We start from the raw sequence: 14,832 nt of genomic DNA on the forward strand, positions 1-14,832 counted from the left end.
AAACTGGCTGATTCTTTGTCTTCTTGAACATATCCATCTTGTTTTTCTCTGCCTTTGCAGACACTGTTCCTTCTGCCTGAAACGTCCCTTTGTCTGCTGAATTCTTACCTATTCCTTATAGGAGCAAGTCAAATGCCAATTTTTCCAGGAAGCCTTCTCCTATCTTCTTTCTCCCTACGGCTGTCCTACCCTATCCCACCTTTCCACACTTACTACACGTCAGATGCTCCTTCCCAACCCCCCATACACTCTGATGCAAACTGGCTTCTTGCGGCTCCACAGGATAGTCCATCTTCTCCTTGCACTGGGTGTTTGAAGTGCCATGGTTCTCTTTATCGTTAGAATTTCATGCCTCGGTTCCAGCTCGGTTCAAGATGGACCTTCTGCTTGAGGCTTTCCTGATTTCCCCAGCTGCCAATGCTTCCCCTCCCCCATTTCCTTGTATTTTATGTTTTGTATCTATTTATATGGGTGATTATTGACTCCTCCTATTTGTTTTCATCCCCATCTCCTGGCAAAATATTTGGCACATAGCAGGTGTTTATAAATACTAGTCGATTGATTTTCTATTGTAAGGCACTGGGGGAGATTCACAGTCTAATGTGGGATGTGACACAGATAATAGAAGTATATTAGGCATGTGCAGGACTATGATGGTTGATATTGGAGGGTTAAGGTCATTACTGATAGGTTTCAGGGGAGGCTTCTTGGAGGAGGTGGCATTTGAGTTGGCAGTCTCCACAGCCAGGGATACAAACCGAGACTCAGGTTGACCTGTTTGGGGTTTGAAGTAGGCTGGTGGGTACGGTAAGCACGTGCCCAGGCCAACGCCTAGGTGTACTCAGGGGTCCCACAGGGCACGTGCAGAGCGGGGCGTGTCGGAGGTGTAGCCAAATCTGAGACAGGGCGTGTCCTCGATCCATGTGCAGAAAGGGGCGTGTCTCGGGAGGGTAGGGCTTGGGAGGGGGAGGAGCTCAGATTGGCTGGGCGGGACCGCCCGGGGACAGAGTGGGCGTGCCGGGCCAATGAGCGCGGCGGCGCGGGGCGGTGGGCGGGGCTTGCAGGGAGGGTTCGGGCCGGCTGCGGGCTGAGAAATGCAGGCAGAAGCGTCGGGGTTCCGCGGAGGGATCGTGCGGGTGCCGCCGCGGGTACCGATCGGCCGCGGGGATTGGCTGCGGTGCTCGCGTGTCACCCGGGGTTGCTAGGCTCCGGGCCGCCCCGCCCCCGCCTTTCCCCGGTACGTGCTCGCGCGGAGGCTGCGGCGCGACTCTCGCGCTTCTCGGGGTCGGGCTGCGCGCGCGGCGGCGGCGGTATAGCGCCGGGGCCCCGGGGAGCGGCGGCGTCCTGCGGCCCGGCGTCCTGGCGGAGCGGGGAGTGTCGGCACCTGCCGCTGCCCGGCGGCGTTCGGGGGTGAGTCACGCCCTCCCCCTACGGCCGCCTAGCGGCTCTCGGGCCCTGGGCCCGCCCGGCCCGCGCCCCTCCCCCTCCTCCGGCGGCCCCGGTCCCCTCTTCTGTCCTCCCAGCCTAACACCTGCTGCTGCGCCCGCTCGGGGCCCTGGGTCCGGGGTGCGAGCGAGGCCTGCGCCCGCCGGCCTGGGCCAGCCCGTGTCCTTGCTCTGCATTGGCGGGCGGGCGGGCGCGGGCCGGCGGCTGCGGGGGGAGATGGTTCTCGGGCGGCGCTGCCTTTACCTTACACCGCTGCCTGCATCCCCTCCCAGCCCGGAGGTCGAGGCCTGGGGGGTGGCGGTGGCGGCGGCGGCGGCGGCAGCAGCGGGTGTGGGCGTGCAGGGCAGAGGGGACTGCCGAGGGGGGGTGCGGGCCCGGCGGCTGCTGAGAGCGCCTTTTGTTGCCGGGCCCGGGGCTGGCACGGAGGCGGCGGCGAAGCAGGCCGCGGGGCCGAGGTCGGCTCGGGTGCGGGGCCGGGGCCTTCTCCGCTCGGGAACCGCCAGGGCCTCTGGGCGGGCTGGACGCAGCCGGTCGGCCCCGAAGGGAGGGGGAGCGCCGGGCCTGCCGGCGTGGCCCCCCCCAGCCTTATTTGGGGGGCGAGTTTGCAGCTGGATGAGGGAAGGATAAGCGGGGAAAAACCTGCGTGTGGTTTTTGTGGATGCAGAGGCTGCTATCGGGGAGAAGCTGCTCCAGGAGCAGGGAGATTGAGTCGCTCTTTAAGCCCTTCCCTTGGGGAGGAGGTGGGGCCCCCATTTCCCCCACCCCGCGGTCGAGGTTCCCTTTGGAGACCCAGTACCTGTTCATCTTTCACAGGAGTTTGAGAGCAGTTCCAAAGTTGGGTGTATCGGGGAGGCTTCCCCAGAGGACAGCCTGCTCTGCTTGTCCGGGAAAACCTCCTTTAAGTCATAACGACTCAGCTTCAAATTAATGGCAGAGCTGGTGATTTCACAAGAATGAGGCTAATGTGTACATTTTGACAGGTAGGTGACCTCTAGATTCTTAAAGGTTTAGTATGGATTTTAAGGCTGAAGATAAGTTCCTTGTCTTTTGTCAGTTTCAGAATTTAGCAGACCCCTTTTTACTGCCATTTTATTTTCTGAAAGTCTCCCAATATGGAGAAGTTTCGGATGTTTGTGATCACTTAGTGGTGCACATAGTTTTTAAACTTAAAGTTTTTGTTTTTGAAAGGATCTGATTTAGTAACGTATTAAGGGTTCTGTCTCAGAAGCACAGCCTGCTCTTTCTCTTTCTCTGAATATGTGAGTAGAAATGATTACTGGCAAAGGTCCTAGTCTGTTTGCCTTTATTTCTTTCTCTCTCTCCTTCCCTCAGGCTCTCCCTTCTTCTTTCTCTTTCTCCCTCACTCTGCTCCCTTTTCACTTTCTCCCTTCTCTCTTTCTCATTCTCTCTTTTTTCTCTCCCTTCTTTCTGTTTATGAGACAAAATGGTGCATGTAGCCAATTAACATATTTTTCCAGGTGTGTTTTGGGTGTCTGCAGTAGGTATGTTAGGATTTTATTAGTACCCTAAGTTCTTTTAGAGTAGTATTGTTTTTTAAAAGGACCCATATTTTGACCTGGTAAAAGCACATTATTAGATTTTTGGAGAACTTGAATGGGACCAAGTTAGTTTGGTTTAGGAATGAGAAAATGGACTCATGATGCAGGATACTCATGATTTTGGGGCCAAAGGAAACAAGGGACAGATTTCTTTTCTGCTAGAAAATCAAAAGGGAGGGAGCTATTTATTAAATGTAGGTTGGAGAATGTTCCAGGCATGCAGATGAATGTAGGTAGGAGTAGAAAACAATATTTACACAATAAACATTTAATAGGAATTGTGAAACACTGGTGTTGGTAGTCTTTCAGTAAAGAAACCTGCAGGTCTACACTATTCTGAAAAAATCAACAGCTTTCTGACAGTAGAGTTAAAACTTGACAAAGTGTCTGCTACCTCTTCTGACTTCAGAGATAGACACTAATGTCTGGACTGAATGTCAGTGGTAACATTTGGAATTATTAGGCTGGGAGTGGGGGGTAGGAAAAGGGCACTTTGCCAGATCATCTAAAGTAGTTTCTTCCTATCAGGGATTATTTCTAAATTATCCCAGATAGGTAGAATACATTCCCGAGAAAAAGAGATTCCATAGTTTCCCTTGGCAACTCAGTTATAGTGATAGTGAAGAATCTTGCTTATATCTAGCCTAAAATCAATCCTTAGCCCATTGGATTCTGTCCTGCAGGCTTTGGACAATTGTGGGCAATCTTGGACAGTTTTCTTGGTCATGGCTTTTAGGTAGTTTGATGATTCTTAAATTATCTCTCCTCAATCTTTTTTCCAGGTGAGTTATTTCTACTTTGAAATACCTCAGATTTTCTTTTATTTTTTTTTTTCATTTGGACATTTTTCTTAATCTCAGGGTAAATTATTATTTTTATCTCTGTTAAGATAAAATTAAATACGATGTCTCTGTTTTTTCCTGTTTGATACTTATTTGCTGAAATTTGGGTTCCAACTTTCAACCATGGTATGGTATCTTACTAATGTTGGATTTTCTGAAGGTAGTACTTAGGTAAGCTTTTCTAGTGGTGGAAAAGGGGTGTAGAGAAGAAAGTGGGGAGATGTAAAGACATCCTACCCATCTCTTCAGGATCATATTACCTACTAGTAGAATTCCTTGAGGCCTAGGACTGTTTTTGCATTTACAGTGCTTTATAGTAGTGATTAATTCCCTAGGAGCCAGATGAGTTGTGGGTGGTTGGAAGGTGGGTGGGAGAGGCAAAATTTGGGATCATTTTAAGTTTATAGGTCCCCTATCAGTAATAGGACATGATTTTGCCCATAGATTTTAAAGCTTTATTTTCCCCTCCCCTTCTCAGCAACAACTCCACCCCTTCAGTGATATCAATTCTTTGGGGAAATATAATGTAGTTTTTCATCCACTAAAGGTAGGGGACACTTCCTTTAATGAACTGCCTTCTGGCATGAGCCTGTGTTCCTCCAGAATAAAAATCTACAGCCAAAGTTTGAGTGCCAACCATGTAGTAGGTGCTGTAGGATACAAAGTATTATATGACATTGCTCCTTCCCTCAAGTAGTTTGTTTTCTAGTTGGGGAGAGAGAATGATAACATAAAATGCATAAATTGTCTAGAATAATCAATCTGCTTTGGCGCCTGTGACCAGGAACAAGGTAGGGCCTGAACTGGATCTTCCTTGGGTACAATTTAGCAAACTGGAGGGGAGGGAGGAGGGGATGGCATTCCAGGGGCGCACTTGAACAAAGGTGAAGAGGTGGGATATGTGTGGTATGTCTAGGGAACCAGTTTGACTGGAGTGGAGGGTTCCTGTAAGGGAGTAGTAGCAGATAAGTTTGGAGATGCAGTTTGGAGTTTTGGAGACAACTTTTAGACCCATGTTTTAGACCCATTTTTTTTCCTTCAGTTTCCCTCATTTTATTTAATTTTTAAACTCAATACTGTTCAGGTAACACCACTTTCACAATACAATATTTTTTAATTGTTAATTCTTATAATGCTTAGAACTCTGAAGCTAGCCTTAATAGCTAGGATTCAATATGTGGTTTTCAGTTTTGGATACTCTTGGGGTCATATTGGCAGCTTCAGCCTATAAGAAGATACATATAGTCAATCAAACTTTTTAAGCTTCTGGGAGATTATAATTGAATGCAGTATAGAAACAAGTTCACAATGTATTGAATTTGTGAAGCCAGATTTGTTTCCCTAGTTACTTATTGAATGAAATTTATATGACTTAATTCCTACTAGATGCCTGAATGTTAAATACAAATTAATTTTCAAAAGATTACAGTTTTGCCTGAGTATATTAGTCCTTCCGGGGAAGAAGGTAAGTTGATAAAAGAGTGTACTACTGCTTTCCTGTGGGAGTGGCAGTAAAGACAGGTGTTCAGGTTTTGTTTTGAAGTGGCACCATTCTGAACTAGTAATTAAAAAAAAATTCCAATATGTTGAATATTTACACTTTGAATTACTTTTGTATCTCTGAAGTTTTTCACCCTAATTTTTGGTCTTGGTTTATCTGTCAAGTCTTCAGCATAAAACATATCGTCTTTCTCAATAGCCACCTTTGATAATTTGGTGGAATAGTTTTGACTCATTTCTGTGGGCAGGGGATGAAGTGGCATTCTTTGTCTTTCTGGAAGGGGCATAGAAGGGTTCTAGTCTGGCAATAGGCATTCACCAATATCATCCTTTACTCTTCGCATTGGGTTTTAGTTCCTATTTTAGCTAAGTGTTTTTGAAGTAGGATAGTATTGGAAAATGCAAGGAGTACCTCTCAGTATACTTTTTTAATTTCTCTGCTTTGTGTAGAGTACAAGTATACTCTGATTTAAGAAGTTCTGAATTTTGAAAATTGATTTACACAAAATAAAATTGAGGCATATGTGTTTATTCCCTTCACCAAAACATTTATTGTGAGATTTCTTTAAATATTGGACATCTCTAGTATATCTACAATTTCAGACATGATTTGTATTATGCAGTTTTTCAGGCAAAAGTGACATCTATTAAAAGGCTGACACCTATTATAAAATGAAGCATATCTGTATCATTTTTTTAAACAAGGTTACTTCCATAGGCGTCCCACTTTTTCCCTCTTTTAGGGGTGCTTAGATTCTTTGTGTTTAAATACATCTCAGTGTCCCCTGCCATTCTGCGCATATGAAACCACTGATTCATTTTTGTTGCTGCTAGTCATTGCACTATTGCATCCTAAATATAGGGTAGTGTGCCAGTTGGGAAACAGCCCAGTAGTAAGTGGAAGCATTTGGAATGCTGCATATTATTCAGAGAAATAATCAGCCAATGCTTAGCTTGTGTTGGTAATTGTACTTGGTACAATGTATTGGAATTTGCCCTTAGATTCCTGTAGGTGTCGGAATTTCTTGCTGCATAGAGTATAAAAGACTGTAAGAGAACAATAATCTGTTTGAAAATTGTCTCCTTCTAATAATTGGTGTAAAAATGTTTATTAGAAATCTCAGTAATAGTTCAAAGCTGGAGAAAGCTGTTCTTAAACGTTTTATTTCTTTAAGGGGTCTGATTCATCTAATTTGGCCATACAGTATGCAGAATTGATTTTTCTACCAGTGTAAGGATAGTCATATTCTCTACAGACATTTGCTTGCATTTTTGAAAGTACTTCTCAACTTAGTAGAAAGCATGCAATTTTCTATATTGTTTTAATTGTCTCAATTATTCTTAAAATATATTGAATGTTAATAGATTTTGTTTCAGAATATCTTACAAGAACCCAATCCACTCCTTGATTGAATATCCCACAGGGTATAATTCCTGAAAACAGTTAAGCAAAACATTTTAAGAGTTATTGTGACAGTGCTTACGACTCTACATTTAAACGGTTTTTACTTTGTTAAAAGAAAGAACTAGAAGCAAGGAGGCTCATTTTTACTACTCTTTTTCAATAAAATATTAAAAATGTTGACTATAGCAGTGTCAGTAAGACAAAAATTAAGGGACTATGCATTATCAGAAAGGAGGCAAAATTATCTTTCCAGCTATGATATAATGGCATACTTGGAAAACCCTAGAGAATCAACAAAAATTAAGATAATTACTTTGGCAAAGTAGTAAGGTGCAAAACAATTCCCAGATCATCAGCATTTCAATATGTTAATAACAAAAACCAGGAAGGGAAAGGGAGACCTTTTTTTTAAAGTAACTGTCTTGGAGTTAATCTTCTGAGACACACACAGGTCTTGTATAAATCAATTACATAATAATCAGAAATAAAGGAAGACCTAAATAAGGGGAGACAGAGTCAATGTTCATTGACAGGCCTTCCTGATACAGTAAATAATAACATTACTGCTTACATTAACAGCATTTCAATTCTGCATCAATCAAATTACCTAAGGGATACTTTATAGAATTAGAAGAAATAATAAAATTCATGTGGAAGATCAAAATATCAAGACTATTTAGGGAAATAAGCGTATGAAGTAGAAATGAAGAGGATTTGATATAACCAGATTTCAGATTGTATTACGAAGCAGTAATTTTTCAGTACTATTTGGGATTAGATAAAAGAATGGAAAAATAGACCAGTAGAACAGATTAGATAAGCACCTGTTAAAAGAAAACAAAGTAAATAAAGCAGTTCAGTCTTTGGTAAACCTAGGAACATGAAATGCTAAGGAAAGAATTTTTTAAAAAAGAAATAATTTATTGTAATGTTAATAATAAACATAAGTACAACTAACTACACTTGCCTTGTAATCATTGCTATTCAAATGAATTGATTTCAATATACAAATGACTTCTCTGTCATTTTTTCTAATCCTATATCAATATCCTTGATCTATTCTCATTTCTTACGTAATTATTATGTATCCTGTTGTGGTTATGGCATTGTTTCATAAAGGTCTTTCCATGTTGCTTTTTATTCTTCACACTTGGTCTTAACTGCATTATAGTATTCCATTGTGTTAACGTACCACAATTTACCCAACCAGTTCATTTTAAAAAGCACTTATTAAGTGCCAACTCTGTGCCGGGTGCCTTGATAGGTTGCTAGGGATACAAAGACAAAATGTGTTTTTTTTTTGTTTCATATCTCCAGCATTTAGCATTGCCTGGCACTTAATTAATTGACTGAAGTAGCTCAAAGTAAATAAATATCTTACAGAGTAATTTTGGGGATGGGGAAGAAAAAGCAGTGTGTTTTGAGAGGCGGAGAATAGAAAATAAGGAAGGGCTTCTTGTAGAAGGTGGTCCTTGTGCTGAACCTTGAAGGAAAGTGCACTGGAGGAAGGGAGTGTTCCTGGCTCGGGGACAATTTGTACAAAGGTGCAGTGGTGGGATATGGATGGTCATTTTGAGAGACCAACAAATTTCCAGTTTGATTGAACCCTAGAGTACTCCAGAAGAAGTACTATGAGATCAGTCTGTAAAGATAGGCTGTTAAATGCAAACACAGAGAGTGCATTTTATCCTAGAGGAAATAAGGAGCCAATGAAGCAAGGGAGCAGGATATCATCAGACCCTTTGTTTTAGAAATATTACTTTGAGTTGTATTGCCTTGCAGTAAGTAAATAAATGAATGTGAAGAATGTAGAGGGATGAGTAAAGACACATATGAATTGATACAAAGCAAGCCTAACTAGGAAATCACTGTACGCAGTGAGTTCAACAATGTAAATAGAAAGAATAAAAACAAATTGAAAGTAAATGTTGTGTAGTTGTAATAACCAACTTTAGCTACAAAGAAGAGAGATGAAGAATATACCTCCTTCCTTTTTTTTTTTTTTTGCAGAAGTGAGGGAATATAATATGTATGTGGAACATTGCATATCCTGCTGTACACAGTGAGTTCAGCAATGTAAATAGAAAGAATAAAAACAAATTGAAAGTAAATGTTGTGTAGTTGTAATAACCAACTTTAGCTACAAAGAAGAGAGATGAAGAATATACCTCCTTCCCTTTTTTTTTTTTTTTGCAGAAGTGAGGGAATATAATATGTATGTGGAACATTGCATATCCTGCTGAATTTGATAGATTAGCTTTTTATTTTGAACTGCCTTTTATCTTCCTTTTTAATTTCTTTATAAAGGATGATTTTCTGGGAGGGTTGAAGGAAGGAGGAATATTTAGTAAGAGAAAGAGATGTAAAAAAAGATACAAATACAAATTAATAAAATTTAAAAATCATGTTGGCAGTTATGTGGAGAATAGATTGGAGAGGGGAAATACTAGAAGCAGGGAGGCTAGTGTGAGAGTACAGGTAGGAAGTGATGGGGACCGGAGCTAGGCTGTATTTTCTGAGTGAAGGGAACAGATGTATGAAACGTGGAAGTGAACTCAAAAAGACTTAGGCAGCTGATAGAATATGGGGGGATGGGGTGCGGCAAATGATAATGAAACATATAGGTTGTAAACCTGCAAAGGATTGTGGTATAATCAACAAAAATAGGGAAGTTAGGAAGGGGTGTGTGTATGTGTGTGTGTGTGTGTGAGAGAGAGAAGAGAAGAGAATGAGTTCCATTTTAGATATGTTGAGCTTGGTATGTGTGTAGGATATCTAAGTGGAGACATTCTGTAGGCAGTTGGTGGTGTAGACCTTGGGCTCAGGAGAGCTATGAAATTAAATTTGTATGTTTGGGGAGTCAGATATGTAAAGATCATTTTCTAATTATTTGACGATAAATTTGTTTCTAGTTTTTGCAGCACTGTGTACAGCTGATACTGTGTATCCTTAAATTTTTTTTACAAGTTTGTAGTTCCATCAGCAATGAAAAAGCACCTGCTTTTTTTTTTTAGTTAAAAAAATTTTCAATCAAATTAAAATTGTAAAGCACTTTTTTTTCTCTCTCCTACCTCCTTGCTTCCCTTCCAGGGAAAAAAGAATATCTCCCTAATAACAAATAAATGTAAAGCAAAACAGATCCCTATATTGACCATGTCCAAAAAGTGTGTCTTGTTCTCTGTATTATTTGCATCGATTCTGAGTCAGTAATGAGTAGCTTTCTTCATTATCAGTATCAGCACCCTAGAATCAGGGACAGCTGGATGGTGCAGTATATAGAGCACCGAGTCTGGAGTCAGGAAGACCACATCTTCTTGAGTTCAAATCTGGCCTCAGACACATACTAGCTGTGTGATCCTGGGTAAGTCACTTAACCCTGTTTTCCTCAGTTTTCTTCATTTGTAAAATAAGCTGGAGAAGGAAATGGCAAACCACTTAAGTATCTTTTGCCAAGAAAACCCCAAATAAGGTCATGAAGAGTCGGACATGACTAGAAGACAACTGAACAACAATCCCTAGAATCATGGTTGATCATTTGAGTTGATTCAAGTTACTAAGCCTTTTAAAATTCTTTTTTACAGTGTTTATGTTATATTACAAATTACTCTCCTGGTTCTGCTCACTATACTCTGCATCAGTTCATACAAAGTTTTCCCAGGCTTCTCTGGAACCATCTCTTTCATCATTTCTTATGACATAATAGTGTCCTATTACGTTCACAAGGATTTGTTTTTCTACAGGCCTGTAACAACAGCCTTCGAGTTTTCCTGCTTTTAGTTATTTTTGCCAATTTAGTGGGTGTGAGGTAACTCCAAGTTGTTTTAGTGTATTTGAAGATACATGAGATTGAACATGTTCCAAGTGCTTGTATTTCTTCTTATGAATACTGGCTCTTCCTGTCTTTTGATGGCTTATCTATTACACTTAGAATTAACTCTGTAAGTTTATAACAGTGCTATATATGTTAGATGTCAGGTTTTTGATTTGTCATGTTTGCTGTATTTTTTCCAGTCTTATTTTCTTTTAAATTGGATTATTTTTGTTTAGAAATTTATTTTAATGTAGTCAAACACATCTCCTTCACGTTTGAGATAAAAAAATACATGATTTTACTTTCTTCCATTTAAAATTGTGTGTTTTTATGTATTTCTGATGGAATTCACTTAGCTCGGTGCTGTGAGGTATGGAAATAAATCCTTTTCCTGCAAAACTGCCCACCAGTTTTCCCAAGTACAATAGTTAAACAGTGAGTCCTAGGAAAATAACTCTTTTGTTTCATAACAACTGTTGGAAAACTGGATAGCAGTTTGGCACAAAATAAGTTTGGACCCGTACCTCACACCACATATGACATTCCAAATGGATATGTGAGTTGAATATAAATTATTGCACCATTAAAAAGTTGAAGGAGAGTAGAAGTTGGTTATTTCTTAAAACTCTAGGTAAGGTATGAATTTGTAACCAGCCATACATATATGGATATATAGAATATATAGAATTAGCTATAGATATGTAATAGACAGATATCTAGTGGTATCTAGATTAATTTCATTGTGTGAAAAGAAATTTTTGCCCAAGAAGGACAATATAAGATACAAACAATTCCATTACTGTTTATCTTTTTTTTTTGGCCAAGAAAAATAATTCAGTAATAATCATGCTGTCATAATCATCTATAATATCATGGCTTTAGAGTTGGAATAGACCTTAGAGGTTACCTAGTTCAACTCCCTCACTGGTGGCAGAGCTGGTATTTGATATGAGGTCCTCTGACTTGAAATACAGAAATTTTTCTGTGCCACTAGTTACCAGTACATGAAGTCTAGGTTAAGAAGATGGCTGATGTCCAAGTATTGTTAAGTGAAAGGTGTAAAAATTAATTTGTAACCAACTGTGGTGTGCCTACTATATAAAATCTTTGGAGTGTTAAGTAACCTTCTTTGCATTGGCATCTGCGATTAGTTATTGAGCCTCGCCTACCTGGTTTTTACTCTTTACTCTATAGCTTGACCACCGTGCCTTTAGAGGCAGGTCATGTGCTGTAGGTAGTGAACAGAGTGCTGGACTTAGGGGAAGACCTTATCTAGGTTCCAGCCTCACCTCTGACACTTAATAAACCTCTCTTGACCTTCAGGCACCTTTCCTAGACCATAAGTCAGAGGGGTTTAGGAATTCTCACTTATATAGCTTAGTACTAGTTAGATGATCTTAGGACAATGATAGCTGTCTGACACTGGACAGAGGAAATTTGGAAAATGGTCTTTAAAGCAGGCCAGCTCTTAGTTATGGCACAACTGAAGAATAGTCCTTCTACTTATACAAACTTGCAGCAGTGGTGAGACAGTTTAATTGCCCGAGGAGAAATTTTCTGGGAGGTGACTAGGAGAAAGTTGTGTATTAAGGAGCTAAAAATAGAATCCACTAAACTTAGACACAGAAGTTGGGTTGTTGATCTCTGTAACTTTTCCAGTGCATTTGTACAGCAAGTCTGTTCCTTTTGTTACTTAAAAAACTATACCAATATTTTGTTAGGGTTACAAGCAGGAAGGAATTTTTAAAATCTGAACTTAACAAATACCAAAACAACATACATTTTCCCATATACAAAGTAGAACAGAAAGATTATATGTGAAACTAAAATTTCTATTATGTTCAGCTTGCTTTAAAAAAAAAAAGTATATAATAAATTCAGAAGCATATTACTTTCAAAGCTGTCCTGAGTGTGTTTATCTGAATGTCTGTTCTTTTTGTGTGCATTTTAAAAAATGCTTCATTGACCCTCTTTGGGGGGGGGGGCAGCACTATTACTAGTTCCTTTTCTCATAAAACAAAAAAAGAAAATACAATCTTTGTAACAAATCAGTCAGTGAACAAGTACTTAGGCTTTTACTGTATGTTGGGTATTGTTAGGTACTGGAGATATGAGTACAAAAAATGTAACAATTCCTGTCCAAAAAGAGTTTGAATTCTAATGGGGGAGAAAAATACATACATAAATACATACAGCAATAACAGAACATGAATAAATGAAAATATATACAAAGTAGTTAAATACAAGGTAGTTTGGGAGAGAGCACTAGCATTGGAGGTGATTAGGAAAGAGAAAGCAGAAGATGATGATGGATTTCTTTCAGTGGAAGAGAGGGCTATTTTATGAAGCCAGGAGGTAATGAGGGTGAGCATTCCAGGCATGTGGTTGATGGTCAGTGCAGAGGCATGGAGACAGGAGATGGAGTTTAGGGTCTGTAAGGAACAGAGAGAAAGCCAGTTTGGATCGTAGTCACTATTTGGGAAGAAGGGGCTGGAAAGATAGGGTGGGGCCAGAAGCTAAAAAGAGGAGTTTGTTTTTTTCTAGAGGTAGTAGGAAGCCCCTTGGACTCGATTTCACATGGCTGATCAGTATTTAAGGAATATTACATTGACAGTGTGTAGGATAGACTAGAAGAGGGAGAGAGACTTGAGGCATGGAGGCCCATGAGACAATTGTTTCAATGAGGGCCTCTGCCTAGATGGTAGGTATATGAGTGAAGAAAAAGGATATGGTGTGAAAAATATTGTTTAGGTGAAAATGGCACAGCTTGCGAAGAGACAGAGGAGTAGTCAAACAGGTAAAAGGAGAACCAGGAGAGTGTTGTGTCAAAAAAGCCTAGAGAGGAGATGGTATCTAGGAATAAAGAAGGTGGTCAAGAGTATCAAATGCCATTCATAGATTGAGAAGCCTAAAGAATGAAAAAAAAAGACTAACAGATTTGTCAATTGAGAGATTGCTGGTGTCAGCTACATTGTACATGGTCGTAATACCTGCTACTAGGGAGGCTGAGAATAGTCCATCATTTGAGCTTGGGAGTGCTGAGCTGCAGTAGGGCTAAAGTTGATCTGATGACCATAGTAAGTTTAGCACCAACATGCTGAGTGCCTGGGAGTTGGACCACCAGGCTGCCTAAATAGGGGCTAACTAGCCCAGGTCTGAAACAGAGAAGGTCAAAGCTTGCATGCTGATCAGCAGTGGGATTGTTTCAGCCTGGGCAAGTGAGGGAGACCTAGACCAAAAAAGAAATCACTGGTAACTTTGGACAGAGCAGTTTCAATTGAGAAGTGAAGTCAGAAGCCTAAGAGTAAAGGGTTGAGAAGTAAGAGGAGAGAAGGTGGAGGTAGGAGGTTTTTCAAGGAGTTTGGCTGAGAAAAGGAAAAATGTAAGGTATGGCTTCAGGGAATGGGGTCTTGTGAAGATTTTTTTAAAGATGGAGGAGGCCTGGTCATGCTTGAAGGCAGGAAAGGAATCAGTAGATAGAGAGAGGTTGAGGCTGTTAGAGAGAGAGGATGATTGAGGATACAACTGCTGAAAGAGATAGAAGGAGATAGGATCAAGTGCCCATGTAGAGGAGTTACCTTGGCAAAGAGAAGGGCTTGCTTTTTGTTAGAGATTGAGGAAAAGAGAATGGGAGATGAAGACAAAGGGTTTTGACTAGTCAGCTAGATGGAGAAGATGAGAAGAGAGACCTCGTGTTGAATGGTCTCAGGTTTCTCAAAGTAAAAGGAAAGATCCCCACCTAAAAGGGAGGAGAAGAATAGAGGGAAGAGGCTTGGGATAGCATCTGTGGGGATTGATATAGGCCATGAGGTTTGGATTCAGTCAAAGGGCCTTACTTGAGGACCTAGAGAGCCACATGTGGTCTGGAGGACGAAGATTCCTCTCCCCTGAATAAGGCTGTCTATTAGGGAGCAATTAAAATACTGGCTTGCTATAGTGAGAGCCCAGTTGATGTTAGATAACATGAATTTTAGTTGTGAGACTTTGTTCAGTTGCATTCAGAGGTTTATTAGGAGTGGGGGAGTATGGTAAGAGTAATCTAGGGCAGAGGTTTGGCAAGAGAGCAGTGACAGAACTAGGGGCCAAGGGATCTGAGAGCAGAAGATGATGTAGAGTTGAAATAGCTAACTTTTGAGTTGTTTGGAGAGTGGGAGAGTAAATCAGATTGGGGTAATGTCCTAAGAAATAAGAAAGTACTGAGACATTGAAGGACTGGAGATCTCCATGAGAAAGATTTAGGCAGCATGAGGCCTAAGGTGGAATAGTAGG

General features: G+C 40.9%; 1 protein-coding gene across 4 annotated transcripts in view; it reads left to right on the plus strand.

Annotated features, from left to right (window-relative positions):
* The first annotated feature begins 1,060 nt into the window (after positions 1-1,060).
* Positions 1,061-14,832, plus strand: part of DAG1 (dystroglycan 1) — a 98,698-nt gene continuing 84,926 nt past the window's right edge. Inside the window, exons 1-2 of one of the 4 annotated variants that reach the window (XM_036737669.1) lie at positions 1,074-1,410; positions 2,260-2,426. The gene's annotated coding sequence lies outside the window, so the exon portion shown is untranslated. Of the gene's footprint in view, positions 1,411-2,259; positions 2,427-14,832 lie in introns of all 4 variants that reach the window. The other 3 variants (XM_036737670.1, XM_036737671.1, XM_036737672.1) reach the window with 3 other exon arrangements.

Source organism: Trichosurus vulpecula, chromosome 9 (genome assembly GCF_011100635.1).
Source record: "Trichosurus vulpecula isolate mTriVul1 chromosome 9, mTriVul1.pri, whole genome shotgun sequence".
In the NCBI taxonomy this organism is placed as follows: Eukaryota; Metazoa; Chordata; class Mammalia; order Diprotodontia; family Phalangeridae; genus Trichosurus; species Trichosurus vulpecula.